At 44.4% G+C, this 17761-nt stretch overlaps 1 pseudogene; it reads right to left on the bottom strand.

The window, feature by feature from the left end:
* Positions 1-6793: 6793 nt before the first annotated feature.
* On the bottom strand, positions 6794-8168 carry LOC116551913 (annotated as a pseudogene).
* Between the last annotated feature and the right edge of the window lie 9593 nt (positions 8169-17761).

The following is a 17761-nucleotide window of genomic DNA, read 5'->3' as shown; positions in this document are numbered from 1 at the left end:
AACAACACACTCAACAGCACCTTTACAGTCAATGCAATGATCATTCCTCTAGACCATTCCTAGACATGGCTGAGAAAGGAAATTACAATTTTAAGACCCCAATGAACTGAATGGACCCCATCTTGGCCAAGGAGACCCCAGAGAAACCTTGGAAGCTGAGTTCCCAGCCATAATGTAATGGGAAGTGAGACATGGCTCATTATACCCCTCCCTCCATAGCCACCATTAGGCTTTCTTCCCTAAGGGCTAACAGATCATTAGGCATTAGATTCTCATAAGGGGCAAGCAACCTGGATCCCTTGCATGTGCAGTTCACAGTAAGGTCATGCTCCTATGAGGATCTAATGCTGATCTGGCAGGAAGTGGAGCTCTGGCAGTAAGGCTTGCTCCCCCACTGCTCACCTCCTGCTGTGTGACCCTCCCCCCAACCCCCTGCTCCTAACGGCCCGAGGGCTGGGAATCTCTGCTCTAACTTGATCAAGACTTCTTTGGTTTACAGATGGCTGTCTCAAGTCCCGCTCCTCTGTAAATTATTTTGAATATCATAAAGTGAAATTAACTTCATTTAACTCTCCTGTTTTCCCTATCATTTGCATTTGAATTGACCCTTGTGAGGAGTCCTACTCCAGACCAAAATCCTATGTGTGATTTTGCAGGCCCTACTATAAGCAAAGACAAGGTTTTGCTTGGCAGACCTTGTGGAGAGAAGGTCCCCTCCCCATAGCAGACTTGTTGCTCAGCCAATGCATTGCACTTTTCTGGAAGGAGCTGCAGCCAAGGACTCAGACCCTCACCCTTCCCCAGGCTAGCCATGCTCACAGACACGTCTGTGTTCCTAGCGCAGAAGCCTGCCTTCACAGGTGTCCATACTGGTGGCCTTGAATAAGGCCCTTTTCTCTAGTTTGACTCAATATTGATACAGCAGCTAGAAAGAAATTATTTTAGGCAGATAGTGAGGGTGACAAGGTCCTAAGCAAAGCTTCCCTTTTAACAAAAAGCAGCCCCTCCCCAAAATTTCTTTTCCAACAAACAGCAGCCTGAAAAGTCAAGCTGCAGATATAGATAAGCAAGCTGGAAGCTTGCACGCGGGAATGCCACAGCTACGCCAATAGAGAAGCCAGGTATGCTCAACACGGAGGCTCCATCTTCCCTTTTCTTTATCACCGTATGTACAGTAAAGAACCAGGCAACATGGCCTCAGCCAGGTAGAGAAACCATTTGCTAATAAAAAATTAGGGTGGTGCAGCCAGCTTCTTCTTGCAGTATGCAAATGACACACCTGGTCCAACCAATCTTCTGTGCCCTGTAAGTCAGACACTGCCCCTCAAGCTCATCTATCCGACCTTCTGTATTTCACCATGGAAGTGGCAACTCATTTTCTCCAGGACCCCTTTGTATGCAGAGAGCTATTCTCTTTCTTTCGCCTGTTAAACGTCCATCCTTAACTTCACTCTGGTGTGTCTGTGTCCTAGTTTTCTGTGGCATGGGACAACAAACCTTGGGTATTACCCCAGACAATGATGCTGCTTCAATATCTTTCTATTCTTCGAATCCACCTATGATCTGGACCTTTCTCCCGCTGGGGCTCAGAAATTGTTACTCCAAACACAGCATTTTGACATACTGAGCTGAAGAAGCCCCAAGGTCTCAGTGATCTTCCCCTCTCCTCTGTCTCTCCCATGGAAGATGAAGTTCCTTTACTTGCCTAAAACTCAGACCCACCAAGGAGAATAATTGTTTTTTCTTCCCCTCCCTTTTATTACCTATTACAGAAAAGAAAACCCAGAATGTACCCATACCTGAACATACCCTTTTACAGGTATAATGACTGTCTCCAAGGATCATTTAAGTTCCAAGGAGAACTATGTACAAGGTAATACCTGTTCCCAGATCCATTCACTCTCTCTGGTAATCCCCGCAACAGAATTCCTGTTCTTTCCCCTCCTGTAACCTGTTTCACCAGGATCCAAGCCCCCATTCTTTCTGTACCTTCAAGATGGTATTGAAGACTAAACTCTGACCTTTTTTTATCTCTTGCCCAAATTCCTATCTAAGGGACCTGGGGAGGCCCATCCTACGGATCGTAAAATCTCATCAGATGGATTTTGTTTAACCTTATATAATGTGGCTTACTTTCCAACCTGCTCTGGCATAACATTACACGGCAGATGAAGGAAATCAAAATATTTTACCTGAAAATATGTTTATTTGCCGTATTTTGAAATGGCTCCACAAAGCCTTCTTTTATGGGAGAAAATTTGCATCTGTAAAGAATCTCTATTAACATAACTAGATCTTTCCCCTTCTATACCCTCCCAATCCTGAAGAGATTGATTGAAAATCTAGCACCTTTTAAAGATCTGAATAGGAAACATTTGCCATCTACTGTCTCTAAGCGCAGCCACCTAAGAGACTTCGTGAGAACCTTGGACTCAGCCGGGTGCAATGGCTGGTGCCTGTAATCCCAGCACTCTGGGAGGCCGGGGCCGGTGGATCACCTGAGATCAGGAGTTTGAGACCAGCCTGACCAACATGGTGAAACACCTTCTCTACTAAAAATACAAAAATTTGCTGGGTGTGGTGGCACGCACCTGTAATCCCAGCTGCTCGGCAGGCTGAGGCAGGAGAATCGCTTAAACCCAAGTGGCAGAAATTGCAATGAGCTGAGACTGCGCCATTGCACTCCAGTCTGGGCAACAAGAGCAAAACTCCGTCTCAAAAAGCAAAAACAAAACCAAAACCTTGGTCTCTACAGCCCTTTATCCTAACCCAGTCACTCCTTCCCATTGATTCCAGGTTTTTAGGTAACTTGACTCTTTCAACCTATCAGAAAATCTTTGAATCCACCTGTGATCTGTAAGCCCCTCACCACCCCACTGGGAGATGTCCCACCTTTTCAGATGTAAACAATGTATATTGCACATTACGACTGATGTCTCATGTCTCCCTAAAATATATAAAACCAAGCTGTAACCCAATCACCTGGAACACAGGTTCTCAGGATCTCTGGAAACCATGCCTTTGGCCATGGTCACTCATATCTTGCTCAGAACTAATCTTTTCAAATGTTTTGCTGAGTTTGGCTTTTTTTTTTTTTTAATCAACAGTATATAAGGTTCTGTACATCACTGGGAGCTTGGGTCTTCATTCTGAAGGCTCTTGTATATACACATTAAATAAATTTATATGCCTTTTCTCCTATTAATCAATCTGCCTCATGTCAGTAATTTTTTAGGGAGTCAAGGGCCTTGGCCCCCACACTCTTCTCTCTCCCCAAACTCCACAGGCAGTCGCGAACAGGCACAAGCCTTCTATTCTTGACTTCTGAGCAGTGTGGTGACTCACCCCATTTGCTCCATGCTGTCAACTGAAGAATGAGAAGTCCCTACACATGGAAAGGAGAGCTTTATTACTCACAAAGGTTTGCAGCCTGCAGAATGGCCATTCTGACAGGCTAGGAAACATAGCCTCTGGCCAGAAGCCAGACACAGGCACTTTGAGGGAGAGGCAAAGGGAAGAGGAATCCGTGCCGAGCAGGGTGGTCAAACAGACATATTCAATGAGCTGCAGGAGGAGTCATGAATATGTATGAAAGGAAAAATGCATGCGCGGTGGATCTTCATGCCTCTCCATGGGACTCATGTTCAAACAATATCGGCATGAGTAGGATCTGAGGGTGGAGTTTTCAGCCCTCTGATGTCAAAAGGTGTGACAGAGGCCATAAAAACCTTCACTGTGCATTTCCATAGACTGGCCAGAACCACTGGTCAGTGGTCTTTTATCAGGCAAAAAAGGAGGGGCAGTGTCAGGCTGTTGGTGGATATCAGTGGTGGGGTCTTTTGAAAGGGCTGGTTTCTGTTAAGCTCTTACAGAGGGAAGCCCATTGGCAGTTAGTGAGGGAGGGAGGGTACATAACGAGGTGTGTCTGCCCTTCCATCCCATCATTGCTGGGAACCCAGGCTCAAGGCTTCTCTGGGGTCTCCTTGGCCAAGAGGAGGTCTGTTTGGTCAGCTGGGGTGCTTAGGATTTCATTTTTATTTTTCAGTGCTGTTCCATGATGAAAATGGAATCCTAGGGGCACTTCTCTCTGCCTCTTGCTTGCACCATTGCAATAAGTGAATAAAGGCTTGATGGTTACTCTCAGTGTGGGTTGTTGTTGTAATTGACTAACCTGATTGCTCAACACCTCACATAGTCATTAAATAAATTCTAAGTATGTTTTTAGATGTCAAGGACCCGGATTATGGATACAGTTTGATATAAGGATTTTCTCAATGAATAGAAAAAGAGGAATGGGGACTCTTATTATACAAAGATAATATCCTCTTCTTGGATTGAGATGGCTAAATAACTTGGTAGAATAGATACAAACCTGAGAACTTAGAGAAAATCTCTGTGCCTGAAACGCTTTGACTCTGAAAAAACCACAGTGGGAGGATGAAAATAATCAGAAACTCAGCAACGTGAATGCAGCTTAAAAAACAAGAGCAAATAATTGTCTTTTAGTCAAAAGACTTTCCATAAACCATCAGGACAGAGAGAAAGTGAAGGTGATAGAAGTGAAGAGAGAAAGTGAAGCTGAGAAGGCTGAGGGCAGACGTTTTTCCTCAGAGAAGGGTCAAGATTTTAGCTCTTGGAAGGGAAAAAGAGATGTTGCAGATTCAGTTATTACAAGTTCAGGTCAGTGACAGGCATAGAGATCTGTGGCAAATTGAAATGACTTCCTCAACCTGGAAAGAAATGGAAGCACTTTCTTAACACTGTAGCTGGGAGACAGTGACGATCTCAGAGCCTCCCTTTGAAGACTGTGGCAGCCATTCAGGGAGAGCTACATCAAGAGTTAAAAGAAAAGGGAGATAGCCACTTTTTTCTTAAAACAGGGCTTTGAGATTCATTTTAAGTACTGTATAGGACAGAGAGGGACTTTAATAGGCCCCCAAAGATGAAAGCTATCCCCATCCTAATTCCCAGGACCTCTGACTATGTTAGGTTACATGACAGAGGGGAATTAAGGTTGCTAATCAGTTGACCATAAAATAGGAAGACTATCCTAGATTATCTGAGTGGGCCCAGTGTAAGCACAACAGCTCTTAAAAGTCAAAGAGGAGGGCAGAAGAGAGAATCAGAGGGGGCTAAGAAGACAGATGTGGAGCCAGGGTGATGTGGCATTGCTGGCTTTGCACATGGAAAAGGAGCTGAGAGCCCAGGCCTGTGGCAGCCTCTAGATGCTGGAAAGGGCAAGGAAGTGGATTCTCCCCTAAGCCTTTCAGAAAGGGACGCACAGACCTGCCTACACCTTGATCTAAACAAGGAGGGATTCTTGTTGGACTTCTACAGAATTCTAAAGAAACAAATTTGTGTGTTTTAAGCCACTAAGTTTGAGATAGTTTGTAGAGGCATGAATGGGAGACCACTAAGAGATTAAAGGGCGATACGTATGTACTGCTGACCCCGCCCTCCACCCTGGGAGAAGCTTGTCCCACAAGCTAACAGCTAAAATGTTTGCATTATAATTGTTATTGTCATCAATAAGATTGCAATCAATAAGGTGTGGTGGCTCATCCCTGTAATTTTAGCACTTTGAGAGGCCAAAGCAGATTGCTTGAGTCTAGGAGTTTGAGACCAGCCTGGAAAACATAGTGAGACCCTGTGTCTAAAAAAATTTTTTTTAAATTAATTAGCTGGATATGATGGCACATGCCTGTAGTCATGAGGCAGGAAGATTGCTTGAGCCCAGGAGTTCAAAGCTGCAGTGAGCTATGATTGCACGACTGCCCTCAGTCTGAGTGACAGAGCAAAACCCTGTGTCAATTAAAAAAAAAAATGAACTCTAGGTTCTCTGCATTGGTTGATAATTTATTTGTGATCTGTTTTTCCCTCAATTCATTTGCTTTCAGAAAGGCTTAAGAAATATGTATGAAGGGCTGAATTTCATCATTAAACAAGCAATATTCAATGAGGCTTATAAAGCTAGGATTGAAAAACAACTAGAGTCCTAGAGTTATTATCTAATCCTCAATAAAAATCAGTTCTTGTTTTAATTGTACCTTACTTCAGGCAAGTCGTTATGTATTTCATAAAATCTAAGTTTTTGAATTTGATGATTTCTTGATCCTTACAGATGTCAATGATTTTTTTTCACATCTTACTACCTCACGACTGCCACCTGGTGGACAGTCGTTGTATGACAGCATTGACTGCATCCTGCTTTCAGAGCGATTAAAACGAGGGAAAAAAATTACCGTAAATTTACCACAGTACACCTTTAAATAATGATCCTGATCCTAAACTATAATTTGACTTCCTGAGTACTAGTTGGCACACAGTGTTGATGGCATATCACTGTTGTGCAAAGCAAGTGACCAGTGTGCAGCTCCTAATAAAGAAGGCTCTTATGTCAGAAATTAAATTTAGTCCAGTTATTTTTTCCTTCTTTCTTTTGGAAAATGTAGACAATAGGGGTTTAATTACAGTTAGCATCTTCTCACTCAAATAAAAAATTTAATAGCGTGTTTCAGAAAATAACCTTCCTGTTTTTTTGTTTTTTGTTTTTTGCCTCAGTCTTTCAGCTTAGAAAATGCCAAGATAGAGTCTTCCATTTCTATATTAAGCCTGAACTTTGAAAGCGCTCGAGAGGCCTGAGTGCTTTACTATCATTTACTAGCTGTACAAGTCTTTATAACCCCTTGGGTCCTAGCTTCCTTGCTCATCAAATCAATGCCTCCAAGTCCTACACACTCTGAGGGACTCCTGGGGGAATCCAATGAGGCTGTGTGTGGAAGCATGTCAGTAATTTTTTTTGACCTCTGAACTTTTTATTGGCCTCCTGCTCCCCAAAGGGTCCCCTGCTTCTGCTGGCCTAATGTCTCAGAACTTTGATGTTGTTGGTCTCAGACACCACTTTGCCATCCACTATCCGGCAGGTGGTGGTCTTTTGGATGGCTTGCATGGAGTTGCTGCTGTCCAGGGCATCACTAAGACTGAAGTCCCCGCCATCTTCCAGCAGGCGGCGGTAGGTGGCGATCTCAGCCTCCAGCTTGACCTTGATGTTCAGCAGAGCCTCGTACTCCTGGGCCTGGCGCTGTCCCTCTGCCCAGGTCTGTGCCAGCTCTGACTCCAGGGGCAGAAGGATCCCATTGAGCTGCTCCATCTGCAGGGTGTAGCGGGCCTCCATCTCCCTCAGGCTGTTCTCCAAGCTGATCTTTGTATTTCTCATGAAGTCCAGGTCGTCCAAGGACTGGACTGTACGTCTCAGCTCTGCGAGCGTCATCTCAGCAGCTTCAACCTCAGTGGACTCTGTGGTGACCACTGTGGTGCTCTCCTCAAGCAGTTGAGTCCAGTACTTGTCCAGCTCCTCTCGGTTCTTCTTGGCGAAGAAGAGTCCAGTACTTTTCCAGCTCCTCTCAGACCTTCTTGGCGAGGTCCTGAGATTTGGGAGCATCTACCTCCACGGTCAACCAGGAGCTGGCAATCTGGGCTTGGAGGCCGTTTACTTCCTCTTCATGGTTCTTCTTCATGAAGAGCAGCTCCTCCTTGAGAGCCTCAATCTCTGTCTCCAGCTGCAGCCGAGTGACATTGGTGTCATCAATGACCTTGTGAAGCCCATGGATGTCGCTCTCCACAGACTGGCACATGGCCAGCTCTGTCTCATACTTGACCCTAAAGTCATCAGCAGCAAGACGGGCACCGTCAATCTGCAGAACTATGTGGGCATTGTCCATAGTATTTGCAAAGATCTGAGCCCTCAGGTCCTCGATGGTCTTGAAGTAATGGCCCCAGTGTCTGACCTGGGGTCCCTTCTTCTCCAGTTGCTCCCGGATTTTGCTTTCCAGCTTCTGGTTCTCGGTCTCCAGGCTCCTCACTCTGTCCAGGTAGGACGCCAGGCAGTCGTTCAGGCTTTACATGGTCCCCTTCTCATTCTGGATGCTTCCCATTCCTGCCAGACCCCCGGCCATCCCCGCAGCCAGGTCCCCGACCCCCATGCTGCTCCGGAAGCTGGCAGAGCGCGTCACGGAGATGCGGGAACCAGTGCCCCCGGTGCCTGCATAGACGGTGGCCGCGCTGCTGACCGGCCAGGCGCCGTAGCTGGGCACCCGGACGGAGCCCACGGACCCGTAGTTGGTGGAGAAGGTGGAGCGAGTGGCGAAGCTCATGCTGCCCGGGGAGGAGAGGGAGATGACAGGACTCAGGCTTTGCCGATGACCAGTACTTTTTTTTTTTTTTTTTTTTTTTTCCGAGACAGAGTTTCACTCTTGTTGCCCAGGCTGGAGTGCAATGGCATAAACTCGGTCACTGCAACCTCTGCCTCCCGGGATCAAGCGATTCTCCTGCCTCAGCCTCTCAAGTAGGTGGGATTACAGGCATGTGCCACCATGCCTGGCTAATTTTGTATTTTTAGTAGAGACAGGGTTTCACCATGTTGGCCAGGCTGGTCTCAAACTCCTGACCTCAAGTGATCTGCCCGCTTTGGCCTCCCAAAATGCTGGTATTATAGGTGTGAACCACTGCAACCAGACTTTTTTTTGAGCTGAGTCTCACTCTGTCACCCAGGTTGTAGTGCAGTGGCTCAATATCAGCTCACTGCAACCTCTGCCTCCTAGGTTCAAGCAATTCCCCTGCCTCAGCCTCCCCTGCCTCAGCCTCCCCAAGTAGCTGGGACTACAGGAATGTGCCACCACTCCTGGCTAATTTTTGCATTTTTTATGGAGACGGGGTTTTGTCATGTTGGCCAGGCTGGTCTCGAACTCCTGACCTCAAGTGATCTGCCCACTTCAGCCTCCCAAAGTGCTGGGATTACAGGTGTGAGCTACTGCACCTGGCCATTGGTAACTATACAAATGTATGACGAGAATCACTGAAATAATATTTGGAGAGTGTTTTCCCAAGTGCCTAGTAGTTGAAACAAATTTTTTCAGGTAAAAATATTTTGAATTAAAATATCTGGGACCAGTTTCAGTGGCTCACGCTTGTAATCCCAGCACTTTGAGAGGCTGAGGTGGGTAGATCCCTTGAGTCTGGGAGTTCAAGATCAGCCTGGGCAACATGATGAAACCCCGTCTCTACAAAAAATATAACAAAATTAACCTGGCATGGTGATGTGTGCCTGTAGTCCTAGCTACTCCAGAGGCTGAGGTGGGAGGATCACCTGAGCCTGGGGAAGTCTCGACCGCCATGACCCATGATCACGCCACTACACTCCAGCCTCGGTGACAGATTAAGACCCTGTTTCAAAAATAAAATAAAATAAATAAAGTATTTGGAAAAAAGTTAAAAATGTTAGTTGTAAATCTATGTAGTGTAAAGAATGTAGTCTATTTTAGGGTTCAAATTGATGACAAATTGTTTTCCTAAGGAACTGCCATTAGAGCATTGCCAAGGACCGCCCAGTGAGTGGGCTGAGGAACACAGTTTTCTGTGTAAGCTGCTGAGACTTTAAGCCCTGGGACTCAAGGGCAGGCTTGACTCTCAGGTAAACTTGCATTTACCTGGCAGGTGCGTAGGGACCTCCTGAGCTGGAGCAGATACCTCTCTCAGAACTTCAGAAAGCCAAACCTCAGAGCCCCCTGTAGTTTCCAAAATGGGCCCTTCTAGAAGCTGTAGGGAAGCTTGTTGCTTGGAAACAGTAAACCTAGATCTGCACAAAGCAGGTGAAGACAGAGGCATCCTCAAAGTGTTGTGGGTGGGGGCGCTGTCACTTGGGAATTCCTTCCCCCTTTTCCTCTTGATGGACCTAATTTGAAATAATCCTTCCCAGGTCCTGACTAAATTTCTGCTACAGATTTTTTTTTTTTTTTTTGGACAGAGTCTCGTTCCTTCAATTAGGCTTGAGTGCAGTGTCACGATCTTGGTTCACTGTAACCTCCACCTCACAGGTTCAAGAGAGCCTTCTGCCTCAGCCATCCCAGTAGCTGGGATTGCAGGTGTGCACCTCCATGCCCAGCTAATTTCTGCATTTTTAGTAGAAACGGGGTTCCGCCATGTTGGCCAGGCTGGTCTCGAACTCCTGGCCAAAAGTGATCCACCTGCCTTGGCCTCCCAAAGTGCCAGGATTGCAGGTGTGCACCACTGTGCCCAGCTGCCAGAAGGATTATAAACCAGCATGACCCAGGCACCTGGAGATGCAGAAAATCTGACCGTCCAGTCCTGTGGCCTGTGAAAAATATGCTCAGGTGAGGATCACAGAGAGTGGTCTTCAGCAGAGATAAAGATTAGAGCTGGATTTTATTATGTTGTAAATGGTTTCATCTATTTATAACTTATGGGGCAAAAACTAAAAACAGCTTAACTATATGATTATTTTAATTGGAGATGGGCATGTGTTTATGTATGCCAATAACTTTTTAAAAGTATATCCTTATAATGAAACTATTATAAAGATGTGCATATGGGTTCATGTTCTGTATATGTCAGCAGACACATGTTGACATTTACGCAAAGTTGGTTATTCAGAGTGACTGGCAGTGGATATGGCTGGGCGGTTCCTGTGCATAATCTTTGGTCCCCAGAAGCCCTGAAGGACTGAGCGTGGCCCAGGCAGTGGGTTTCCTCCCCACCAGCTTGGTCACTTGGAGTTAACCTGCAACCATCCTCCAGGTAAAACTTCCCAGGAGCTAGAATCTGGGAAAACCTGACTGGGACTTTGGGTGCCTTTAAGCCATTGGCTATGACAGAGAGAAGTTGTTACTGGATGGCTCTTGTGATATAACTGAGGGATTCTTGCTTAGCTGGGCTCTTTTATTTATTTTTGAGAAAAGTAAAAATGCCACCTTTTTTTATGATTCAGATGCTCCGAAGGCACATCTTTTGCAGTGGAAAGAGAAGAGACTCCTGTTACCTACAAGAGAAGGAATAACCTTGACTGCACTGAATGCACAGTGACTCATTGTGAGTTATAGGACATATTGGAATAAATATGCCTTACTAGAGTGAGACTTCAGTGACAGAGGGTTGAGCTGAGAATCTGTCATCGTGTCTCATTCCTACGAGGTGCTCACTGATTGCTTATGAAAATGAAGGGAAGGAGTGTTGAGGGAGGGAGGGAGGAAGGAAAGCGGCAGGGTCCACACGGTCGGGAAGCAGTCACCAGGCTCAGCTGGAATCATTTAGCCCTGCCAAAGATTATCTAGAAGGATCTTTTCAGAAAAAGGACAAAGTATTTTCCAAAGTCACTCATTTCTCAGAATTTGGGGAGCTGCAAACTAAGCACAAGTTATGTCCTAGACTGGCAGCCAATCTGGACACAATGGAGGAACCAGTGGAATGGGTGGCCCCAGGGCTCTGTTCAGGGAGGTTGTATTGTATGGGGTGGAGGCTGTTCTCAGGGAAGGTTTGTGGAGGATGCTGAGCCAATGAGAGATGGTGGGAATGCATCATGAATGTCTCTAATGCTGGTCCCTCAGAGAGGAGAGAAGGAGAGGAGGAGGGAAGAAAGTGAAAAAGGAAGAAGCGGAGGGGGAGAAGAGGGAAGGAGGGAAGAAAGGGAGGAGGGGAGGAGGTGAGGAGAGGAGGAGGGGAGGAGGGGAGGGGACAAGACAGCAAACATGACCAGAACCAGAGGGACAGTCTTCATAAAGGACTCCTGGTGCTCAGGTGGCAAAGTGGGACCCAGAGTCTAGGACAGAGATGTTCTCCTTATTTCTTGTAACTGTCAATATTCTTAGCATCAGAAACCAACTCTGGCTAAACCAAAAAAGAACTGATTGAAAAGCACCTGGTTTACAGAAGCACGGGGAAATCTTGCGAAGCAGCAGGAGAAAGGGTCAGGAATTAGCAAGTCCAGGTAGCTGCAGGTCCACAGCCAAAATCTCGCTGGTGAGGATGTGGCTGTCACGTTTTGTGCAGCATCTGCTGCTCCCAGAAACCAGTTATTGCTGTAGCCACTGCTGTGGACTCCACTTCTCTTGCTGCTTTGGATCAGCAGCCACCAGTTCAACACTCTGGGGCTGGCGTGTCTGACTGGTTAAGCCCAGATCACATCCTTGTACTCTAGCTGCAAGGGAAGCTGGAAGAGGGAGGCTGGAAGGGCGAGGCTGGGTGGAAAGACTCGACTCTTTGGCTTCCTTAAAGGGAGGTGGAGAGTCAAAAAGGCCCACAAATGTCCACCATTTTCCTGCTCAGAACCATGTGGTTTCCCAAAGGAAACCCACACTGTTTAGCCAATTTGAGATGTTGTTTTGAGAGCACTGGAGTACTGGTAAATTTAAACACACACACACACACACACACACAGCCTGCTCTGAAAAAATTAACATAAAGCTGAAAGATAAATTGGCTGTTACGATAAACTTTCTGGAACATGTTATTTTAAGATGAATCATCCAGTCATCTATTTACTGACCTTTGTGAACAAAAGGAGAAGAAAGAGGGTGTTCTAAGACGATTGCTCTTAACGAAGAATAGAATGGTAGTTTGTACTTCTAAAGTTACAAATCTCAGTTTGAATAGAGTTATCCATGACTACCAGTCAGCAGTCAAGGTTTTTAGAGACTAGAATCTTATTTTGCAGGAATTACACCAAACTTTGAAAGCCAGATAATCTTGGAAAAGGACTTTTTACAGACAACCTCATAAAGTTTTATGGTTACTAAATATAAAACAGGATTGCATTTTTGCAAATATTTTAGCCTACAAATTTAGCGGAAATTTTAAAAATTAGGGCTAGCTCTTCGTCTTTTCTGTTGACATCAGTAGCTCTTTTCTCTATGGTCTGCAGTTAGGAGGACATGCCTTTCCAAGCCACAGAATTCCATGAGTCAGGCCTTAAGGAAATGTATGACTTGGTAAAATCATAAGGAACTCTGAGGCTGTACTGTTCTCCTCTTATACAATGGCTGTTCATAACCCCGGATCCTAAAGTTATTCATAGAGGCTCATCTTTCTTGGGGGAATTTTTAATTCCCCATTCTCATTTATATACTGTGGGTAAGGGGTGGATCCTAATTGGCTTAAACTAATTAGCATGCCCTCCCCCCTTGAGTGAACATTAGATCAGGGATGGGCACATGATCATGTCAGTGTGTGTGTGTGTGTGTGTGTGTGTGTGTATGTGTGTGTGGGTGTGTGTGTGAGAGAGAGAGAGAGAGAGAGAGAGAAACAGACAGAGAGACCGAGACAGACATAGAGATAGAAAGAATCCTGGATCTTGGGCAGGAGCCCGCAGAAGAGACAATCTCTCTCTCTCACTGGAAAGCGTAGAGTGAGAGTGAGGTCTCACAGCTGCTGACACTGATGGATGAAGCCAACCCTATGGAAAGCAGAAGACAGGGACATAGAGAAATGAGATCCTTCGTTTGCTAGATCAGGTCTCACCTAACATTGTAACCACTTTTTAATACCAATTTTTAATTTTGAGCCAATAAATGTCCTTTGTTATTTATTGATTTTTAAGACAATGTCTTGCTCTGTTGCCCAGGCTGGAGTGCAGTGGCACAAATGACAGCTTACTGCAGCCTCAGCTTCCTGGGCTCAAACAATCATTCCACCTCAGCCTACCGAGTAGCTGGGACTACAGGCATGTGCCACCATGCCTAATTTAAAACCATTTTTAGATCTGGCATGGTGGCTCATGCCTGTAATCCCAGCACTTTGGGAGACCGAAGCAGTCAGATCATCTGAGGTCAGGAGTTTGAGATCAGCCTGACCAACATGGTGAAACCCCATCTCTGCTAAAAATACAAAAGTAGCCGGGCACGGTGGCACATGCCTGTAATCCCAGCTACTCAGGAGGCTGAGGCAGGAGAATTACTTGAACTTGGGAGGCAGAGGTTGCAGTGAGTCAAGATCATGCCATTGTACTTCAGCCTGGGCAACAAGAGCAAAACTCCAACTCAAAAGAAAAAAAAAAAACCACCAAAAACAAACAAACAAACAAACAAACAAAGAATAAAAACCATTTTTTGTGGAGACAGGGGTCTTACCACGTTGCCCAGGCTGGTCTTGAACTGTTGGACTCAAGTGATCTTCATGCCTTGCTTCCCAAAGTGCTGGGATTACAGGAGTGAGGTAAAGTACACCACACGAGGCTCCTTTGTTATTTAGATGAGTTGAGTTCTATCTCTTGTAACTGAAGGATCTCTAGTTGATAGACTGAAAAAAACACTTGCAACTAAATAATTCTTAGTATCTCAGTATGTAAGTATCAAAGTATTCTTTAGTACAAAAAAGTATTCTTCAGTATTTAATTTCCATGGTATACAAAGAATTTTTAAAATTAAGAAAAAGAACAGTAACCTAAAAGAAAGCAAAAAACAAAAACACTTGAAATGGCTTCTAAGTACGTAAAAAGTGTTCTTTCTTGTCTGTGATTAAAGAATTGTACATTAAAATGGAAATGGGTTACTATTATTAATCATTGGAATGGTGAAGATCAAAAAGTGAGAAGCCACGCAGGTTGGTGAACGGTGGGCAAACACGTACTCAGTACTGGCAGATGCTGGGGATTGGGGAATATATTGGAAGGCAATTGGCAATAGCTACCAAGATTTTAGGCAAACATATCCTGTGATCAGGCAATTCCACTACTATAAATTTATCTCACAGATAAATTCCCGCAAGTGCACAAACATGTGCATAAGAGCTCATTACAATATCAAATGAAACAGTAAACTATGGTGAAGGAACCCAGCGAATGTCTATGGCACTCTGACATGCTGACATTTTAAATTAAAGACTATTCTGAAGGTCAGCAGATGCTGCAAGAGACTCTCCTCTGATATCCCTTTCTCTAGCTAAGACTAGACCCACCAAAGAGAGCCCAACTACATCCTTTCTCCTCCCTGAAATCTCATTGTTTATTGCAGAAAAGAAGACGTGAATGCAACCACACCCGGAAGGACTTTTTCACATAAGACATGGATTGATGCATTGGATTTCTCCCAAATAGGATGCTGTGTCAAAGCTGAGCAAGTATACAGTGCTGTCTTTGGGAGGACCCTACAGCATCTCATCATTGTATGCACGGGAACGTTATCTTTCAAAGAAGAATCTAGAATGGCACAAGGAGAATGGCTTATTCTTTTTAGAGAGCAGCAAGTCCAAGCTGTGGCTCATTGGGTGGGCAGGCTCTTCCTTAAATACTGAGAATCTGTTCCTGAAGTAGCTAAGAGACCTTTGAGGCAGGGGCTCACCGAGAGTGGGGTGCAAGCAAGTGACCTCGTTGTTGCTGACGGTCTCCTTGACAGAGGGGCAATACCAGGACATGTAAGTAAGAGGAGAGAGGTTTCATTACAGGCATGCATCATGGAGGAGGGGTTACCTGGCCTTGTGGATAGACTCTGTGAGCTGGCATGAGTCCTGGAAGGCTGGTGCTGCAGTCAACACCCGTGTCCAGCGTTGAAGGAAATCCTAGAACAAAGGAATCACAAGACAAGCTATTAAGTGTTTGTTAATTCAAACTGCTGTACTGGATGTTCAGGACTCTGTTTTATACAGAAGATAAACAAGGGAAGCAAATAGTCATGTGGCATCTGAAGTGGGCTTTCTTTCACATACAGATTAATAAATAATGCTCAACCACAACCAGCAATTCATTGAGCAGCAAAAGGTGAATTAGTAACTCACAGTAAGATTACTGTTTCCGAATTTCTTATTTTGTCACATAGGCTTGAAAGGGAACATGTTTGTCTTTATAAAAGCATCATGGCAGGCACCAACAGGCCAGAGACAAAGGATAAATGATGAGGTTCTTTCACAGAAAGGACGGCAATGCAAGAGGCACGTGCGAGAATGTGGCTTGAACTACACGGGTCCCACCTGCCAGGAGCTAATTGGCCCTAGAGCAGGAGCTCCCAGCCTTGATGTACATTAGAGTCATGTGAGATGGGATTGTAAGTCCCTATGTGGCAGCCAGGCTGATTAAATCAGACCCTCTGGAGGTAAGGCCTGGCTTCAGTATCTTCAGACATCTCCAGATGATTCCACTGAACATCCTAGGAGAGAACCAATTGCCCTTGGAGTGGAACTTTTTCTACCACTGTAAGGCCTTCAGTCCTCTCATTCTCAAGAGATGGAGGCTTCTGTTGGTTCAATAAGAAGGACTGATGCTGATATAGCAGAACGATTAGCATAGGAGAAACCTATAATAGGCATATTGCAACTGTAAACATACCTTGGTTAACGCATGTCATGTTTAACTTGTCCCCAGGATGTGGGTCAAGGGGAGATCCTTCTGAGCAGGGCAGGGAACCACGCTATGTTGGTATCCAGTGTGACCAGGGCCTAGCCCAAACTCTAGTACAGAGCATATGCGCCATAAACATTTGCTGAAGGATTGGGTGACTTTTAGGGGAAATCTCCTGTTTCCAACATTAACCTTTTACAGAAGAGATGGTGAACAGGTCAACTGAGCACCAAGAAGGTATTTATAACGTTTTCCATAAATCGATTGTGGGAGATGTAATATATCCAACTAGAATCCATCCTCATGGATGTGAAGAGGGGAAATAACAAACACCTAAAAATGTAACATGCTTTAAATTTTTTAAATGAAGTAACATGAGTGAATCTGTCACTTTGGAGAACAACTGACATTTGGAAACTGTCAAATGGAGAACAATTTCACTGAATTTATGAATAAAAAATAAAACAGGGGGCAAATGTATCGTACAATGGCCTGAACCCCAGTTCACAGAGAAGAGATCTCAGTAGGCAGTGAGTGTGCAACAGTCTATTTCCAGTGTAATAATATGGATCTGATTTGGATTTCAATTCCATAGAGCGCAAAATCCCCAGCAATCGTTTCTGGCTTCTAGGTAGTGACACGGCATCATGCATGTGGATTGCATTCCTGGGCACACAATTGGCACCACATGCTCTTACTCTAACAGGAAGGGCTTTGCTATCTGAAGAGGAAAATGTATACGAAAGACAGAATAAACCTTTGAAGTTTACTTTAATCAAAGAATAGTTACACAATTCTCTTTGCAATGTACCTCTTTTCTTTAATGGTTGTATTTCCTGTTTAAATGCACACCTAAAAACATTTCAATCATGCTATAGTTCTTTTTCATATCTTTAATGTTGTTTTTATTATAAAACCACACGCATATTGTAGAAGTTTCTAGACAATAAAAAATGTAAAAAGTTATTGCTACCAGTTTGAATTTCATTGGTAGTATCTACTACAAAGGAGTGAGGTGATAACTTTTAAAGCTCTTAGTAGGTATGTAAATATGAGAACAGGTCACAGAAAATATTAAAGAGAAAAACCACATAATTAATTTAAGAATTTTAAAAAAGCCAATTTTTTAATAGTCCTGCCCCTCATTCTTTTTTTTTTTTTTTTTCAAAAGACCAATTCTCACTCTGTCACCTAGGTTGGAGTGCAGTGGCGTGGTAATAATTCACTGCAGCCTTGAATTCCTGGACTCAAGTGATCCACCTCAGCCTCCCAAATAGTAGGGACTACAGACTTATGCTAACACACCCAGCCTCTTTTTTAAAGTTTTTGTAGACAGTGTCTTGCTATGTTGTCCAGGCTGGATTTGAACCTTGGCCACAAGTGATCCTCCCACCTCAGCCTCCTTAAGTGCTAGGATTACAGGTGTGAGCCACTGCGCCTGGCTTCATTCTATTTTTATTTAGTTAACAACTCTCATATTTGTAAACATTTTATTCATCAGACAACAAATCATTTAACAGCTATGAATACAATGCCACTTAATAGAAATAGAAATATCCAATAATATAATTTACACAAAACATTTAGGCATATGTAATGTATGTATATATATCCAACTGGTTATAACCAGTTTGTTCTAACAAA

This window comes from Sapajus apella, unplaced genomic scaffold, assembly GCF_009761245.1.
Source record: "Sapajus apella isolate SASKATOON/1434 unplaced genomic scaffold, GSC_monkey_1.0 scaffold1, whole genome shotgun sequence".
NCBI lineage: Eukaryota > Metazoa > Chordata > Mammalia > Primates > Cebidae > Sapajus > Sapajus apella.
This window is presented reverse-complemented; position numbering and strand designations above follow the sequence as displayed.